The sequence below is a fragment of the Nannospalax galili genome, unplaced genomic scaffold (genome assembly GCF_000622305.1).
Source record: "Nannospalax galili isolate Female #2095 unplaced genomic scaffold, S.galili_v1.0 scaffold1250, whole genome shotgun sequence".
In the NCBI taxonomy this organism is placed as follows: domain Eukaryota; kingdom Metazoa; phylum Chordata; class Mammalia; order Rodentia; family Spalacidae; genus Nannospalax; species Nannospalax galili.
In genome coordinates, this window is record NW_008328704.1 from 838,801 (window position 1) to 857,134 (window position 18,334).

An 18,334-nucleotide genomic window follows, 5' to 3' on the forward strand; every position below is an offset into this window, starting at 1 on the left:
CCATCCGGATTGGTTGGCACTCCGCCAGCGGGCTGTCAATCATCGAGTGTAAACAAGGTGCTGATTGGCTGTTGTCCAGTCCGCACTGGGCCTCCTGAAAAAAGCAATTACTGGCTCCGCGGTTTCAAGGCGGCCCATGGCCGCTTGATGAAAGGAGATAAGCCGGGGACCGTTTCCAGGATCCCCGCGGGCCGACTCAGGCTGCTCGGGAGCCGAGGTGCAGCGGAGAGCCCGGGATCAAAGGAATCTGAAGAGAAAGGGGAGGCGGGCGGACGGCCGGGCTGGCCTTGCCCCCCGCGGGCCGCGCTGACCTGGGGTGGGGGCCGCGGGCGGGGACTTCGGGATCTCCCGCCCGCCGGGGACCGGGCCTCCGCTGGCGCCTGCTTCGGGTGGTGCGGCCGGGAGGAGCTCCAGGTAAGCCCGGGGCTTCGCTGGCCGGGCTGGGGCGCAGTACCAGGCGCGTGGGCCTGCCCCGCCGGCTAGGGATCCCGGCCCGGAGTGGACCCCACTGGCTCCCGGCGGGGGTGCACGGGCTTTAGGAGAAGCATGGAGCGTAAAGCTCGCCAAGCACCCGGAGATCCGATTAGCACGCGGCTATTCATTAGGCCCGGACAATTGAATTAGGCCCCCGAGCGCGGACTCCAAGGCTCCAAAGGAGGGACGCGGACACTGGGTCGTGGTGGCACCGAGAGGCCCAGAAGGCGATCACTGGCCCGGCCTTGCGCAGGGAGAACGGAGCTGCACAGAGTCGGCGCGCGCATACTCGGCCCGCTTCCCACGCACGCGGATGAGAAGCTGCCCGGTTCGGGAGAAATCGCTCTCGGGAAGGGTGGCAGGAGACCGGCGGGTCCGAGCCTTCGGGAAGGGGAGGTCACAGGTTAGACCAGAGCCAGCCCCGAGCGCGCGCACCCACCGGTGTCCCTGGCTCGGTGCAGGGCTCCGCTCGCCAACTGCACGTTTTCTGCGCTCATTTGCAATCCGTGTTCCTCATTATTTTCTTCCTTTGATCTTGTTTTCCGATCCAGAAATCTTTTGTGATTATTAAAGTCCTATTTAGAGCTTTTTAAGAGTATATAAAAGGAAAAAAATATACACGAGAAAAAAATAATTGGATCCAACAAAGACAACAGCTTGGCGACCAGGGTTGCCCTGGGAGCTGCTGCGGGCGCGACGCAGGAACCCGGAAGGCCCGAGTGGGGGAGGGGCGGGCCTGGAAAGCCCAGAGCCCCCACCCCACTACAGTGCGTGGACTGGAGTCGACTGGAGAGGACTGGAAAGACCCCTGGGCCTCCAACCTAGCCTCCCCTTCGAGCGTGGAGGATGTTTAAAAAGTCCTAGAAATTGGCACAAGGGCACACTCGTGCCCCGGCCACTGGGTAGCGCTCGGATGTGAGGCTCCTTTCCCTCCACAAGCAGGTTTAGAACCTTGTGGCTCCGCATCTCCAGGTTCCCAAAGCTGGGGGGTGATCTGCCCTTGAGCCAAGGCGCCAAGGCTGCCCCTGGCCCGGCTCGCGCAGCCCTAGCTCCCCGCCACCACGCTCCCACATCAGCGGCCTCTCCTTCACTTAAAACAAATCTAGTGGCTTCCCCCGCCCCCCCCCCCAACTCTCAATACTGTTTCAAAATAGTTGTTACAGCAAATAGCTGCCGACGGGCCTCTGGATGTGGCCAGCGGCTGGCAGCTGCCCAGCGCGGGCGCACAGCCCCCGGCAGCTCCACAAAACCAAAATAAGCTCCCGTGTTCCTCTCTCAGGGCTCAGCCTCCAGGGCGGGCAGGGCATGTTTGGCTGGGCTTGCAATCTGCTCAGAGGAAACCTTCTTGGTTTCCTTCCTGACTTCCTGCTGTCCGAAGCTAACAAATGTTTTTAATTTTAGAAGAACATGGTGTGGGGATCGGCAGACGCTTTCCAGAAAGAGGACAAGGAAGGGGCAAAGAGAGGAGAGGAATCAGGGTGACAAGCTGGAGGTCAGTCACTACACTAGGGTGTCCAAGTCTTCTACAACCACCTGAAGTTTTATAACCACAGATGTCCAGTTCTTAGCCCAGTGGCCTGGAAGCCCTATCAGAAGCATCCTTGAACTGCAGTCCTTTCTAGCTGGAACATGAGCCACCTTCACTGCCTGGCAGACACCCTTCAGGGCTTCCCCTGGCCTGGGGATGCCCCTACATAGCCAGCTGTGCCCTGGCATCTGAGCATGGCCAGTGACACATACTTCATCAAGTTGTATACATGTGCGCACATCAATGCCTGTGCAGTTTTGAGTGTTCTCCATTTGCAGGCACATTCTACATAACACATCCATAGCGGAAATGCACACTGGTACACATGTAAACCCCACATTACACTTCCCATGTCCCCATGTGTATGAAAACGGTTTGACCCTTGGGCTGGGAAGATGGCTCAGCAGGCTAAGGCACTTACTGCTAAGCCTGTTGGCCGGAGTTAGATTCCCCAGATCTCTGGATAGCCACGTGGTGCAAGTGGGGAACTGACTCTTTCTAGTTGTCTGCTAACCTCCGCATGCATGCCATGACTTAAACACACACACACACACACACACACACACACAAATGTAATTTTTAAAAGGCACTTGTGTGTCACACATGTACAAGCACTCCCAAGTACAGATTCATCAGCCGTAACCAGCAGCTGTACCCTCAAACCTATGGCTTCCCTGGAACCCCCTCCAGCCTTCCCCATTGCCCCCACAAGGCTGGAGACTGGCAGCTGGCCTAGGCCTCCCAGCTTGGAGATGACCGAAAGCCTACTGTCTGAAATCATTGAATAAATAATCACTTTTTAATACAAGGGGGTGGGGGGTGTCACTCGAGTTACATAAAATTGTGAATTAGTTGCTGCTCTAAATAAATGCCTGCTTGGGCCAGAGAGCAGTGGAGCTGTGCTGCAGGGTAATTGTGTGTTGGGTGTCTCTCCATTGTTCCCTGGGCCATTAGTCAAAGGGCAAATTAGAAACAATTTCTTGATGACAAAAAAATTGACTCTTAATTCTTCCCACCAGAAGCAAAGGGGACAGGTCCAGAGGCCTAAGACTGGAGCCTGGGCACTGTTGGCCCCCATCTGGAGGGGCAGGGAACCCATCAGAAGAGGGGGACTGGAGGTGGGGTTTGTACCTGGGCAGCACTTGCATGCACATGTACACATACACACACACACACACATTCTGAATCCAGGTTCAGGAGGTAGAGGCTGAGGTGGTTCATAGTACCTGGTCTTTCCTCAGTGGGAAGACAGCTGAACTCCATCCCTACTCCAGAATCAGTGTTTGAGTGTTTGAAAGGCTAGCTAAGGGATTAGGAAATTATGCCCTTCTTAAGAGTAGTTTAAAAAAAAAAAAAAAAAAAGTCCCCCAGTACCACCCTGGCTGGAAAAACAAGTCCTGGACCTCCACCCCATTCCTGAAGGTCTTCCTCTACTGTGGAAGAGTCTTTCTAGCCTTAAGTACTGCTGAGGTCCTATAGGGAACAGTGTGAGGAGATGTCTGAATGTGGCCGAGTCCTCACCTCCTGTGCTCCTAACCTGCCTGGGTCCCCCAAAGGTGCCTGTTCGGTGCTCCATGCCTGGAGTATGGACCACCTTCTGTTTGCTAGGTCTGCTGTCGTTGAGGCTTAAGCTTTAACTGCAGACCAGTTTGGAAGCAATGATTAAGGGCACCCCAGATCCCAAAGGTAAAGGGGCTTCCCCAAAGAACAAAACTTTGGGTTATAGCCCATTTTCTTAGCTGGGCACAGAGGTATGGTGGTACTGCTACGGATGCTCTGTGGGAGCATCCCAGTCTCCGCTCCTGCCCCTCCCATCTGGAGTCTGCTGAAACTCAGGTAAGGGCAGAATACGGCAGTAGAGAAGGAAGGATTGTGGGGTCCTGGTGGTGCTGGCAGTCTTCCCTTTCTCCAGCGCCCTGACCGGACTCTCAAGACATTTCCCTCATAGTTCCAAACCAAGCCAGGAGCCTGCTCAAGCCTCAGGGACCCCTGTGGGAGGCACAGGTTGTCCCTACAAGAGCCATAGACAGATCTCAGGACCAGCTTCTAAGTTTTACAAAGCACGGGGAGCAGCCCAGACTACTTTGAGGTCAGATAAACAGCTTCCCCAGCCACTGCTGCTCCCTCCCACGGGGGTTTAAATTCTGTTGCTGGTTTCCTCCAACCGGGTCAGGAGGATGCCCAGCCCCCTCCCTGTGCAGGAAAGGTGCTTGTTAAACATAGTCGTAATTTGCGGCTAAATATAACCCAGTGTGTTCACACGGAAAGCATAATTCAGGGTGCTCGTTGCACGAGGTTATCAGCAAGGAGACCCATCTGGGTTAAATTAAAGTGATTTTCATAAAGGGCAGAAGCACCCATTGCTAGGCTTCTCCCAGCCCTTTTACTAGTGAGAGTGTGATATTAGTACTAAAGGGGATCAGGGAAGGTGGGGAGATGCCCCACACCCAGGGCTGTGGAGGGAGCTTCTTGGGTCTGACCTCCATCCATCCTCCTGGTTATCATCCCCTTTTCTAAGGCTAAATGGGAGGCAGCCTCTTGCTGAGTCCAGGAAGGGTCTGGAAAAGAAGAGCAGAACAGGCTTTTGGGGAGTATAGGGGATAGCTTTGGTGATCTGCTTGAATAAAGAGTGATTGATTTTCCTGGTAGGAGGCTGGCCCAGACAGCCCTCAGTCTTGGTGAGGCAGGACCCACGTGACAACAGGAGCCCACAGCCGGAGGGAAAGCCCCAATGATCAGAGGGGTTAGGTGAGCACAGCTGAGTGGCTACGTGGTCCTTCTGTGCATATCCCCCCAAATCAGAGCTGGCTTCAGGCCCTCCCTTAAGGACACCTGCTTTTAGGGCTGGCTGCAGCAGGCCTGGCCTTGAAGGAAGCAGAGCAGCTGCAGGGCCATGAGAGCTCCGTCTGGGCTATGTGCAAGTGTGTTTACACAGGTCACTGTCGGGGTATGTCTGGATTGAGTCTCTGTAGCCAGACTTCCCTTGCCTGGTTTCAGTGACAGGTAAACTAGGGGAAGCTCCAGCCGCTCTTAGACCCGGGGCAAGAGATACAGGCGAGTCAAGGATTCTTCTGATCCAGCCTTGGTGACTCTCGGGTAGGGCCCAGGCAGTCATCGAGGTCCACGGCCACCAGTCCCTCTTTCCACCCCAGTGCTAACATCCTCAACAGAGGGGAGGCAGTCAGTGGAGCATTACCTGGCTCCTCTTCACCGCGCCTTGCCTTGTCACCAGGCCAACTTCCCCTGAAGCCAGCGCTGGACAGACTTCCTCACCACAACTTGTGCCCCACAGAGGGTTCCCATGGGGACAGCTCACAGCCATAGGACACTTCTGTCCGTCTGTTCCAGAACTCTGCCTCTCCTGCTCCAGCTCTCTGGTGGTAGTTCCCCCCAGTGCACCCTAGGACTTGTCACCTAGCACAGGGCCCCAACCCTGAGGAAAAACCAGGGCTGGTAAGATGAGAGACCTCTTCCAAAAATAATTTTCCTCAAAGTTCCCACAGAGCATCGGGGCCTATGTGGTAAAGCCACGTCTCCCCAAGCCTGGAGTCCACAGGACCACCCTACTGCTGGGTCCTGGCTGGAGCGGAGCATGACCGTGGCCTCTCTTGTCAACAGGGCAGTTGACCCATTAAATTAAAAATCGTTTAATAGATCCATTTTTTCTTTACCTGTGCAAATGTGTATTTCACTCTTACTTGCAGACATCCATACCAGCAGGGTGCTAACGCTCCAACCAAGAGAGGTATTTCTACAGGTGGCCCCAAAGGGAGGCTCCCCAGATAGATCCCTCTTTAACAGAAGCCAGGACGGCCAGAGCAACCTTGGCCACTGCTCCCCACCGCTGCCCCCACCCACTTTCTAGCACATTCCACTTGGCAGGTGCTGGGGGAACAGGGTTGCAGAGCTCTATGCCTTCCCCGCACTTGGGCCAGTGTGGCCCTGGGAGGCCAGCACGTGGTGGCTGTCCGCTTCCTTGAGCAGAAGTGCAGACATAAATGGAGGTTGGGGAGGGGTTGTCTTCCCACCGGGTTTTTAGGTAGCAGGATTTTTAGATGCAAACAAAAAAACCTCCCAAGGTGGGCGGTAAAAAGAAAAAAGAATCAAAGCCGTTACATCCAAGGCAGAGACAAAGCTCCTTGGAAGTGCGCCTGGTGGAGTGTGCGAACCCGCATGCGGAGAAGCGGGGGGAGCTGTGCGCGGGGGGTCCCCACCTGCTCGCTGCGCAGGCCCTGTCCCCGAGCCGGGGGGGGGGGGGGGGGGTGTAAGGAGGCCAGAGGCGCCATAACCGCAAATTTATGGCCTGGGTGACGCGCTTCCCTCTCCCACAATGGGGCCCGGTGACATTAAACAGAAAATTGATGAGAGAGGAGCGAAATCTAATCTCTTTCTCTTCCACGCCGGCTCTGGGAGCTTTTCGGGTGGAAGGAAGGCACCGGTCACCGTGTTTGGACTCTTTCTACCTGGTTCCGACCGCCCCTGGGTAGGGGACGGCCTGCCCCACTCGCAGCCTGGTAAGGAGTCCACGTGCTCCAGGGCCCCAGCCCCAGCGGCATCCCCGGTGCGCTACCAGGCCCCAGTTCTGCGCCTCGCTCCCGGGATGCCCCATCCAGACAGCAGCCCGCCCCCACCATACGGACAGATGTGAAGACCACAAGTGACAAGGGTCGCGCCTGGGTGGCCGTGAACACCCGCTCCCCTCCTGCAGCACGCCCCGGTCCCGGGGCACCCTAGCAGGGAGTTCTGAACACTATGTCCTTAAAGACGCTGCTTTTCTGCCTTTTTGTCAGACCTGGGGGGGCAGGGGCACGACCACACACACACACACACACACACACACACACACACACCACACACACACCAGGATCATGCCCTTCAGACCTGGAGGGAGAAGCCCGGTCCAGCTGCCCATTACCTAGTCCTCCAGGCTATGTGTTGCTGAGGTCTGTGCTTCAAGTAAGTAGAGGAGATGTGATTCTTAGGGAGGGGGGCAATCCCCATGTGTGCTGCTTGGGGGAAAAGACATTGCTACCTCAAGACCATGTGTTCAAGACCTGGCTGGCCTGTACCCAGCCAGGCCCTAGAGAACAGCCAGGCGATCCACTACGCTCCAGGAGATGAGGCTTGATCCAGCTCATGCCTGGCCTCCCTGAGCTATATGAGAACAAGAGCCCCAGGGTGCCAGATCCTAGTTCTAGAAACAACCTCTAGATTTCCCTAGGCCACACCCTGCCGGAAGATGATGCCCATTTTACGACCAGCAAACTAAACTAAGGTAGAGTGGTAACTTGTCCTCACCCAGGGCCTGGATATGAATGTTCTGGGTTGTTCCACAAAACCAAGATGATTAGCTGAAAGCCAAGAGCAGGAAAATGGAGGCCTTGAGACCAGCCTTGGGTATTTTGAACCATATCACCCAAAAAAGGGTATACCAGGAGTTCATTCTCCCTGGTCAGTCCCTCATCAGGCCCCTCTGTCACCTCAGTAGCTGGAATAAAGACCAGGAAGTCAGGTCTCCCACTCAGAGGCTAGACTTGCTAATGTACAGCAGGAATCTGGAAGCCAGATTCCAAAGTCATGTTGGCCTGAAACCAACAACGTTATGTTTAACAGGCTGGACGTGAACCTCTACTAACAGGTTCAAAAATCGGTTGTAAAAATGCAGGCAGTTTCCCACTGAGGACAGGATGAGCCAACCGCAGCTGCTGCACCATTCAGACAGCGTGCACTCACACGCGCACACGCACGCACATCCGCTTCCCAGCCAAACCCCTTGTGAATTTCCCTGAGTGCCAGCAGCTGAGCCTGGCCCCCAGGGTGGGGGCTCCCAGGATGTCTGACCCAGAGCTTCTGATGTCAGGCCCTATGGGGGAAGGGACGCAGCTGGGGACGGCAGAGAATAGGGTCCTTGTACCGCTGTCATCAGGCCCAGGGCTCCGATGAACACGGCTTTGTCCGCACCCACACCCCATGGTGACCACGAGACCAGGGGATCGGCTGGCCGCATCAGAACAAGAGCTTGCTTTTTAGGTTTTTGGCCTCAGTTAACTCTTTAAATGGGTATTAGATGCCTCGTCTCACCAGCCATGTGCCTGAGAGCCTGAGGGACGTGCAGGAGAGAGTGAAAGCCAGCTTCAAGTCCAAGGTCTGAAACAACTGTTAAACTCAGTTTTCCGTTCAAACGACCTCACTTAATGGGGGGAGGTGGGAAGCTACTAGGTGAGGGAATCTGCATCCGGTACTCTGACATACTCTGGAGCCCAGAGACAACTCTGGGTTCCGGTATAGCTGGAGCAGTAACAAACCTGAGAATTCGAGGTCGTGCAAAGGAGGAGGCCCCACTCTGGGCATCCATCAGCCAGGCTGGGTCTCAATGCTGACAGGGGACCCGGCGACGGAGCGGAACTTAGAGGCCTTGTGGTGACTCCAGAGCTGGTGGTTCAGTCCCAGAGGGCTTCCTGAGACAGGAAGGGGTATAGAGGGCCATTTGAAGCCTGACAATGAGTGGCAACAGGGGGTTGAGGCTCAGAAGTGGGGTCCTGCCTACATTACTGAAAAAGTGAGGTGGGGTTGCACACTGGGACCCAGAGAACTCCTCACACTATAATGAATGGTCCACTCGGGTCAACAGTCCAGGGATGTGAGGAACTACCCTGAGGTGATGGCAGGATGGATGGATTTTAGTCTTTCTATAATTTTTCTATTTTTCAATTTCTCTTGAAATATATTCATTCTGTAATCAGAAACAACCAACAAACACCACCTCTGAGAAATCTGTAGGCCCAGAGATCAGCGGCTTGCTACAAGGTAGGTCCTGTGCCCTGGCCACTCTACTGGAGAACTTGCTGTGGTCCCCAGTCCCCCAGCCCTACCTTTGCCCCAAAGGCCCCCTGAGTGCCTCTGTTTGCCCCTCTCTTAGGCCCTCTGGGAGCCACCAGTTGGACTCCAGGTGTGTGTTCTCGGCATGCCTAGGAGGCCTTCAAGGGAGCTGCCAACTGACCTCTTTCCCATTCCCCCGCGGTGCAGCCAGTGACAGAGAGGTTGGTTTCCTGAGCAGGCATAGGGAGCTGCCACCCCAGCCAGGTGAGACTCCTACCCATAAGCAGCCCCTGGCCCCTGGGGAGAACAAACCCAAAGCCCCAGGAACTCAACAAGGGCAGTACTTACAGGCCCTGGTCCTGCATACCAAGGCTAGGCACCCTCAGAGCTGTGGAGACGGAAGAGGAGTGGTCCAGGTGATTCAAATCCCTGACTGTGAAGGTGGGACTGGTTAACCCATATGTGCAGCAGTGCATGTGAGCTACTGCGAGATGGTTCTGGCCTAGACAAGACTGGACTCCCTTCTACAGCCCTGCATATAACTGATGGCTGCTTGACCTCAGGCCCACCCCAGGATGAGGGCCGAGGAGGACTTCTAGCAGGAGGTAGGTGGGAGGTGCGCCCCACAGGTAACTGTGTACAGCGCCTCAGTGTGGCTTGGAGTCCTACGTATGGGCAGCATAGACCTAGGACCCTCAAGACTCCAGGGAGGGCTCTTAGAATCTAAGAAGGAGCCGGCAGGGGGAAAGGATAGAGAGGCACAGGGCCTTATACCACTCTCCACTGACCAAGAAGTGCCAGGCACAGCAAGGCCTTTACCCTTCTAGCAACTGCCTCCACAGGACCACTCCAGGCCCAACTCAGGGGGAACCAAGGCACACATCCAGGTGGTGTCAAGTCCCACAAGGCCACCTAGGAGGACACAGGGACCCAGATGGGCATGAACCCAGGCCATCAAACTAATGTCTGAAAAGCTGGATTCGAGCTCTAGCAGGCAAGGATAGCCAGCTCTGACCAGAGCCCCAAGTCTCCAGAGGAGACTTTTTGAGGGCTGAGTCAACCCTTGTGGCCCCTCATGCCACAAAACAAACCCTCAAATGCAAGTGGGGCTAAGGTGAGAGCCCTGGGGAGGAGCAGGTAAGGGCCCTGGGGAGGAGAGGGGAATGTTGATTCAGAACTGGATGGGGCTGTTCCCACAGGAGGGACAGATAAATGTCCTGCCTTGTTGACTTTGGCATTTTCCCTCCTACTAGTTTATATTATTAATAAAAACCTCAGGTCCAAAGTTCAAAGGTTTGGGTGGAAAATTGGAGACAGAAAAGTGAACCTGCTCTGGAGGTCAGGCAGGTGGCCAGTCCTCCCCAAATGGATCAAGGAGATCCATGTGTGAATAGAGGTCAGCCCCACCCAGTCTTTGGCTGCCTTGGCCACTCCCACATCTGTGACCTTGGCCCTCATTAACTACTACCCACACCAGAGACTCACAGACTCACTGGGCCACCAGGGCCCCAGAACCACCATGTCCACTGGGGATGCTTCTATCCCACATGGCACTCCTCCCATTTCTCAAGCCCCTTGGCTGACCTGGAAGAGCCCCTTGGATATCTCCAGTCACATCCCCTGTCTTCAGTCATCCTCACAGCTCCCATGCACACACAGCAGGCAAAGGTATCAAGCCCTAGTCTGCAAGGAACTGGCTGTGGGAGGAGGGTCTGTTACCTAACTCTTCCTGTCAGGTCATTACAAGAAAGACCCTCTCCTGAAAGGGACAGGAAGGAGACGCAGCCCTTGCTAACACAGAGATGCCCCCGTGTCCCCTTCTTGCTTCTTCCTCTTTTGGTAAGAACAACCATTCTGCTTTCCTTCTGGAGACCCCGGCCTTTCCCTTTCCCTCTGTCCTGCTTCCCAGCTCCTGCCCAGGCTTGTCCCTCTCTGGTTGCTGGTGACTTGGCCACAGCTCTCAGACACCAGCTCCTGATGGTAACCCTGTCATCACAGGCAGTACTAGAAATACTCCGAGTGTCTGTGCTTCTTTCCAGAAAAAAAAAAAAGAGGAAATGTGCATGGCGGGGGCTTTTCTGTTTTGCTCAGGGAAGCAGCCAGGACAAGGAGAAAGGTGATTTTTGTTTAGACAGAGTCTCACATTGTAACCCAGGCCAGCCTTGAATCTAGGTGACCCTCCTGCCTCTGCCACCCAAGTCCTTAGATCATAGGCATGTGTCTTCGAGTCCTGCTGTCGTGGGCTAAATGATGCCACAAAAAGAGGGTCCTTTCACATCAATATAAGTAAGGCTCTGGAGATGAAGTCACCGTGGGGTTTCAGGGGGTACTAAGTCTAAGGACAGACGCCTATGTCCTGAGCAGGAGAAAAAAGATGGATGTGAAAAGCACAGTGATCTAGCCACAAGCCAGGGAGTACCTGGGGTCCAGGCCACCCGGGGCAGCAGCCGCTGGGCCCTTCTGAAGGAGGCCAGCCAGGAGGATGGTCATGCTGACTCAGCCACTTGGGATTGTGCCCCCCAGAACTCGCATAGCATGAAACCTTGTGTTAAGTTCCCTGGTTCGTGGGGCTGGAGAGATGGCTCAGCGGTTAAGAACACTGGTTGTTGTTGCAGAAGACCCAGGTTCGAATCCCAGCACCCACATGGCACCTAACAACTGTCCATAACTCCAGTCCCAGGGGGTCCAACAGCCTCTTCTGACCTCCGAGGGCATTGCACGACACAGGTGCACTTACCTACATGCATGCGATACAAGTGTATGCATAAAATAGAAATAATTTTTTAAAAAGATTAAGTTCCCTTGTTTGTAGCCCTTTGTTACACACCAAGACACTGGTCCATGGTGACCCATGGGACAGCTTGCCTCTCCCTGCATGGGAAGTGTGAGTTTCTTTCCCTGGAATGATCGAGAGAGACAGGACTGTCATCAGATGGGAGCATCACCCTACAGGGGGACTACTTGGCTGCCAACAGGGTGCTCTCACTACACCAGGAGGAAGACAACGGGGTGCTCTCACTACACCAGGAGGAAGACAACGGGGTGCTCTCACTACATCAGGAGGAAGACAACGGGGTGCTCTCACTACATCAGGAGGAAGACAACGGGGTGCTCTCACTACATCAGGAGGAAGACAACGGGGTGCTCTCACTACATCAGGAGGAAGACAACGGGGTGCTCTCACTACATCAGGAGGAAGACAACGGGGTGCTCTCACTACATCAGGAGGAAGACAACGGGGTGCTCTCACTACATCAGGAGGAAGACAACGGGGTGCTCTCACTACATCAGGAGGAAGACAACGGGGTGCTCTCACTACATCAGGAGGAAGACAACGGGGTGCTCTCACTACATCAGGAGGAAGACAACGGGGTGCTCTCACTACATCAGGAGGAAGACAACGGGGTGCTCTCACTACATCAGGAGGAAGACAACGGGGTGCTCTCACTACATCAGGAGGAAGACAACGGGGTGCTCTCACTACATCAGGAGGAAGACAACGGGGTGCTCTCACTACATCAGGAGGAAGACAACGGGGTGCTCTCACTACATCAGGAGGAAGACAACGGGGTGCTCTCACTACATCAGGAGGAAGACAACGGGGTGCTCTCACTACATCAGGAGGAAGACAACGGGGTGCTCTCACTACATCAGGAGGAAGACAACGGGGTGCTCTCACTACATCAGGAGGAAGACAACGGGGTGCTCTCACTACATCAGGAGGAAGACAACGGGGTGCTCTCACTACATCAGGAGGAAGACAACGGGGTGCTCTCACTACATCAGGAGGAAGACAACGGGGTGCTCTCACTACATCAGGAGGAAGACAACGGGGTGCTCTCACTACATCAGGAGGAAGACAACGGGGTGCTCTCACTACATCAGGAGGAAGACAACGGGGTGCTCTCACTACATCAGGAGGAAGACAACGGGGTGCTCTCACTACATCAGGAGGAAGACAACGGGGTGCTCTCACTACATCAGGAGGAAGACAACGGGGTGCTCTCACTACATCAGGAGGAAGACAACGGGGTGCTCTCACTACATCAGGAGGAAGACAACGGGGTGCTCTCACTACATCAGGAGGAAGACAACGGGGTGCTCTCACTACATCAGGAGGAAGACAACGGGGTGCTCTCACTACATCAGGAGGAAGACAACGGGGTGCTCTCACTACATCAGGAGGAAGACAACGGGGTGCTCTCACTACATCAGGAGGAAGACAACGGGGTGCTCTCACTACATCAGGAGGAAGACAACGGGGTGCTCTCACTACATCAGGAGGAAGACAACGGGGTGCTCTCACTACATCAGGAGGAAGACAACGGGGTGCTCTCACTACATCAGGAGGAAGACAACGGGGTGCTCTCACTACATCAGGAGGAAGACAACGGGGTGCTCTCACTACATCAGGAGGAAGACAACGGGGTGCTCTCACTACATCAGGAGGAAGACAACGGGGTGCTCTCACTACATCAGGAGGAAGACAACGGGGTGCTCTCACTACATCAGGAGGAAGACAACGGGGTGCTCTCACTACATCAGGAGGAAGACAACGGGGTGCTCTCACTACATCAGGAGGAAGACAACGGGGTGCTCTCACTACATCAGGAGGAAGACAACGGGGTGCTCTCACTACATCAGGAGGAAGACAACGGGGTGCTCTCACTACATCAGGAGGAAGACAACGGGGTGCTCTCACTACATCAGGAGGAAGACAACGGGGTGCTCTCACTACATCAGGAGGAAGACAACGGGGTGCTCTCACTACATCAGGAGGAAGACAACGGGGTGCTCTCACTACATCAGGAGGAAGACAACGGGGTGCTCTCACTACATCAGGAGGAAGACAACGGGGTGCTCTCACTACATCAGGAGGAAGACAACGGGGTGCTCTCACTACATCAGGAGGAAGACAACGGGGTGCTCTCACTACATCAGGAGGAAGACAACGGGGTGCTCTCACTACATCAGGAGGAAGACAACGGGGTGCTCTCACTACATCAGGAGGAAGACAACGGGGTGCTCTCACTACATCAGGAGGAAGACAACGGGGTGCTCTCACTACATCAGGAGGAAGACAACGGGGTGCTCTCACTACATCAGGAGGAAGACAACGGGGTGCTCTCACTACATCAGGAGGAAGACAACGGGGTGCTCTCACTACATCAGGAGGAAGACAACGGGGTGCTCTCACTACATCAGGAGGAAGACAACGGGGTGCTCTCACTACATCAGGAGGAAGACAACGGGGTGCTCTCACTACATCAGGAGGAAGACAACGGGGTGCTCTCACTACATCAGGAGGAAGACAACGGGGTGCTCTCACTACATCAGGAGGAAGACAACGGGGTGCTCTCACTACATCAGGAGGAAGACAACGGGGTGCTCTCACTACATCAGGAGGAAGACAACGGGGTGCTCTCACTACATCAGGAGGAAGACAACGGGGTGCTCTCACTACATCAGGAGGAAGACAACGGGGTGCTCTCACTACATCAGGAGGAAGACAACGGGGTGCTCTCACTACATCAGGAGGAAGACAACGGGGTGCTCTCACTACATCAGGAGGAAGACAACGGGGTGCTCTCACTACATCAGGAGGAAGACAACGGGGTGCTCTCACTACATCAGGAGGAAGACAACGGGGTGCTCTCACTACATCAGGAGGAAGACAACGGGGTGCTCTCACTACATCAGGAGGAAGACAACGGGGTGCTCTCACTACATCAGGAGGAAGACAACGGGGTGCTCTCACTACATCAGGAGGAAGACAACGGGGTGCTCTCACTACATCAGGAGGAAGACAACGGGGTGCTCTCACTACATCAGGAGGAAGACAACGGGGTGCTCTCACTACATCAGGAGGAAGACAACGGGGTGCTCTCACTACATCAGGAGGAAGACAACGGGGTGCTCTCACTACATCAGGAGGAAGACAACGGGGTGCTCTCACTACATCAGGAGGAAGACAACGGGGTGCTCTCACTACATCAGGAGGAAGACAACGGGGTGCTCTCACTACATCAGGAGGAAGACAACGGGGTGCTCTCACTACATCAGGAGGAAGACAACGGGGTGCTCTCACTACATCAGGAGGAAGACAACGGGGTGCTCTCACTACATCAGGAGGAAGACAACGGGGTGCTCTCACTACATCAGGAGGAAGACAACGGGGTGCTCTCACTACATCAGGAGGAAGACAACGGGGTGCTCTCACTACATCAGGAGGAAGACAACGGGGTGCTCTCACTACATCAGGAGGAAGACAACGGGGTGCTCTCACTACACCAGGAGGAAGACAACGGGGTGCTCTCAGTACACCAGGAGGAAGACAACGGGGTGCTCACCCTACACCAGGAGGAAGACAACGGGGTGCTCTCACTACACCAGGAGGAAGACAACAGGGTGCTCTCACACCAGGAGGAAGACAACGGGATGCTCTCACACCAGGAGGAAGACAACGGGGTGCTCTCACTACACCAGGAGGAAGACAACGGGATGCTCTCACAACAGGAGGAAGACAACGGTGTGCTCTCACTACACCAGGAGGAAGACGACAGGGTGCTTTCACACCAGAAGGGCTTCTCCAGGTACAGATCAGAATGACTAACTTCTAAGCTCCCCTCTGCCTGGGATGTTCCCAAGCCACCTCCTTCAACAGGAGAAAATTGGGGATCCCGTATGTTCCCCTTGTACCCCAGACACTTCTGAGACATGAGAACTTGCTTAGATTTGTCACCTGCCTAGACATAGGCTATAGAGAAACTTGTCTCTACTGTGAACATGTGGAGGACAATGGGACCCAGAGAGGTAGAGTGACTGGCTCCCGCCACACAACCTGTGAGGGACAACCAGGCTTTGGTCTGCCCTGACTGTTCTGTCTCTTACCTCTAATCATAACTGTCCCTTGGGCTTGAGGGAGTCAGGTGCACTGTCTGGGCTCAAGCCTGAGCCTTGAAAATCTAGAGGACTCTAGCATAAAGCTATTGTCTCATTTTTCAATCGATATTTATTGATGAATTTTGTTCTCTGATAATTTCTTTTTTAAAATTTTATTATTTTTATGTGTATGAGTGTATTGCCTGCATGTGTGTAAGTACAGTCATGCCATGTAATGCTCTCAGAGGTCAGAAGAAGGTGTCGAATCATCCCCTGTAGCTAGAATTATGGACAGTTGTTAGCTGCCATGAGGTTGCTAAGAATCGAACCCAGGTCCTCTGCAAGAGCAGCTAGTGATCTTAACCTCTGAGTCATCTCTCCAGTCCCTGTTCTTTATAATGTCATACATGTATATAATGTACTCTGATTACTGTTTCCCTTCAACCCTCTTTTAACCCCCCTCTTTCCTATCAGCCCCACCCCCCTCAGGCCTACAAGTCCCTTTCCCAGATTCATGACTTTTGGTTTGGTTTTGTATTTATTTAATTTTTGAGATACGGTCTCAGTATATAGTCGAGGCTGGCCTTGAACTTCTGACCCTCCTGCTTCTACCTCCCAAGTGCTGGGATTACAGGTGTGGACCACCACACCCAGTTTATGCAGTGCTAAGGGTTGAACTCATGACTTCAAGCATACATCCTAGGCAAGCACTCTACCAACTAAGCTATATTGCCAGTCTGTATAAATAAATTAAATTATTTAAAATTAATCTTTTTATATTTTGGGTTTGTTTTGTTTTGTTTTTTGGGATCAGTCTGCCTCTGCCTCCCAAGTGCTGGGATCAAAGGTGTGCGCCACCACGCCCCACTATATTTTGGGTTTTTGAGACAGGATCTCAATATGTAGTTCAGGCTGACCTGGAACTCACAAAGTAGCCCAGGCTAACCTTGAATTTACTGCAATCTTCCTGCCTCAGCTTCGTCTTCCTGCCTCAGCTTGAGCCACTGTGCCCAGCCGCCAGTGCTACATGACAGATACAACCAATGCTATTGTCTTCGTGGCCAGCGTCTGGCTTCACCTTCCCTGGTCTCTAGAGGAAACCTTAGAGGCTTTAGCTTCTGAAAGAGGGAAAAGGAATGAGGTGAACAGAGAACCAGGGCCTGGAGAGCAAATGTATGAGCAAAGGCCGCCCTCCTCTGTGGGGGCAGCTAAGGGGGAGGAGGGAAAGGCCCCTGGGTGTGAGGCAGAGGTGGAAGTGGCCAGAGAAAGCAGGAGTCCCCCACCTTCTGAAACCAGAAGACAGTGTGGAAAAAGTCTCCCTCAGAGCTTTCTGGAGGTCCCCACCCCACCTACACATGAACTTCAGGATTTCAGCCTGAACAGTGAGCCAGTAAACGACTGAAGCTGTTCAGTGTACTCTCGTTGGGATACATAAGCCGTTGTCTCGTGGATTACCTTAAGGTATGCAGGACAGACAACTGGTAAGAGCGATGCCTAGACCTATGGTGGTATTAAAGAGATGCTAGCAGAACTTGGTTTGTCTGATTATGGAGTTATGGATGAGTTCGGCAGCCCAGGACACATGGAAACCGGACACATGTTCCAGCTCAATCAGATTGGAAGGAAGTCCCTCTTCCTCGTGGGAAGATCTGCGTTTTTGTTCCATTTGGGTCTTTATTCAACTGATTGGATGAGGCTCACCTCCATCAGGAAGGGCAGGCTGCTTCCCCCAGTCCATACCCACCAGTCAAAGGATAACCTCATCCAGACACACCCTCATGTCTGACGGAGTGTCTGGGCACCTCCCAGCCCAGTCAAGTTGACACACAGAAGGAGCCATTGCTGGTAAACTATAGCCAGCAGCGGAACAGCTGGGTCATCATCAAACATCAGAATGTGCAGAAGTTGCCAAATGGCTTTTGGAAGTGGACATGCTACTGTGTGCTCTGGCTGGATGTGAGGGGGCGCCCAGCTCTTTCCTGGCCTCACTGGCACTCAGAATTGTCTTTATTAGCTTAACTGTCCTGGCAAATGTACAGTGGCAAACTTGGAGCTCTAAGGTACTCTTTCCCTAACGGAAAATAAGGCTGGCCACTTGTTCACATGCATGCAGGCCATTTTGATGCCTTTTGCATCTGTAACATGACTGTTCAATCATTTTTTGAAAAAATGGTTGTTTTCCTTTACTCCCAGCACTTGGGAGGCAGAGACAGGCAGATCTCTGTGAGTTCAAGGCCAGCCTGGTCTACATAGTGAGTTCCAGGCCAGCTGGGGCTACAGGGAGACCCTGTCTCATAAAGACCAAAAAATAAATAAATAAACAAATAAATAAATAAATAATAAAGGGTTGTTTTGGCTTTTTCTTATTGGTTTGTAGGAGTTCTTGGCATAGTATGGATACAAACTCTTGACCAAACATCTCTGTCCACCGGTCAAGGTACACATCGTTAAGTGTGGAATTTATGGCTAACCTTTTCACTCTCCTAAAGGCACCAATACATTCTTAATTTTTTTCTCCTCCCCTGTGGTAGCAGTGGTTAAACTCAGGATATTGCGCATGGTAGGTAAGCATTCTGCTACTGAGCTACACTCTAAACATTAAACATGTGTGTGTGTGTGTGTGTGTGTGTG

The 18,334-nt window shown here is 53.6% G+C and overlaps 1 long non-coding RNA gene across 1 annotated transcript; it reads left to right on the plus strand.

Moving 5' to 3' along the window:
- Nucleotides 1–224: 224 nt before the first annotated feature.
- On the plus strand, nt 225–1,064 carry LOC115069398. The gene is made up of 2 exons (XR_003848679.1): nt 225–414; nt 606–1,064. It is a non-coding gene; the product is annotated as an uncharacterized LOC115069398 (long non-coding RNA).
- Nucleotides 1,065–18,334: the final 17,270 nt, after the last annotated feature.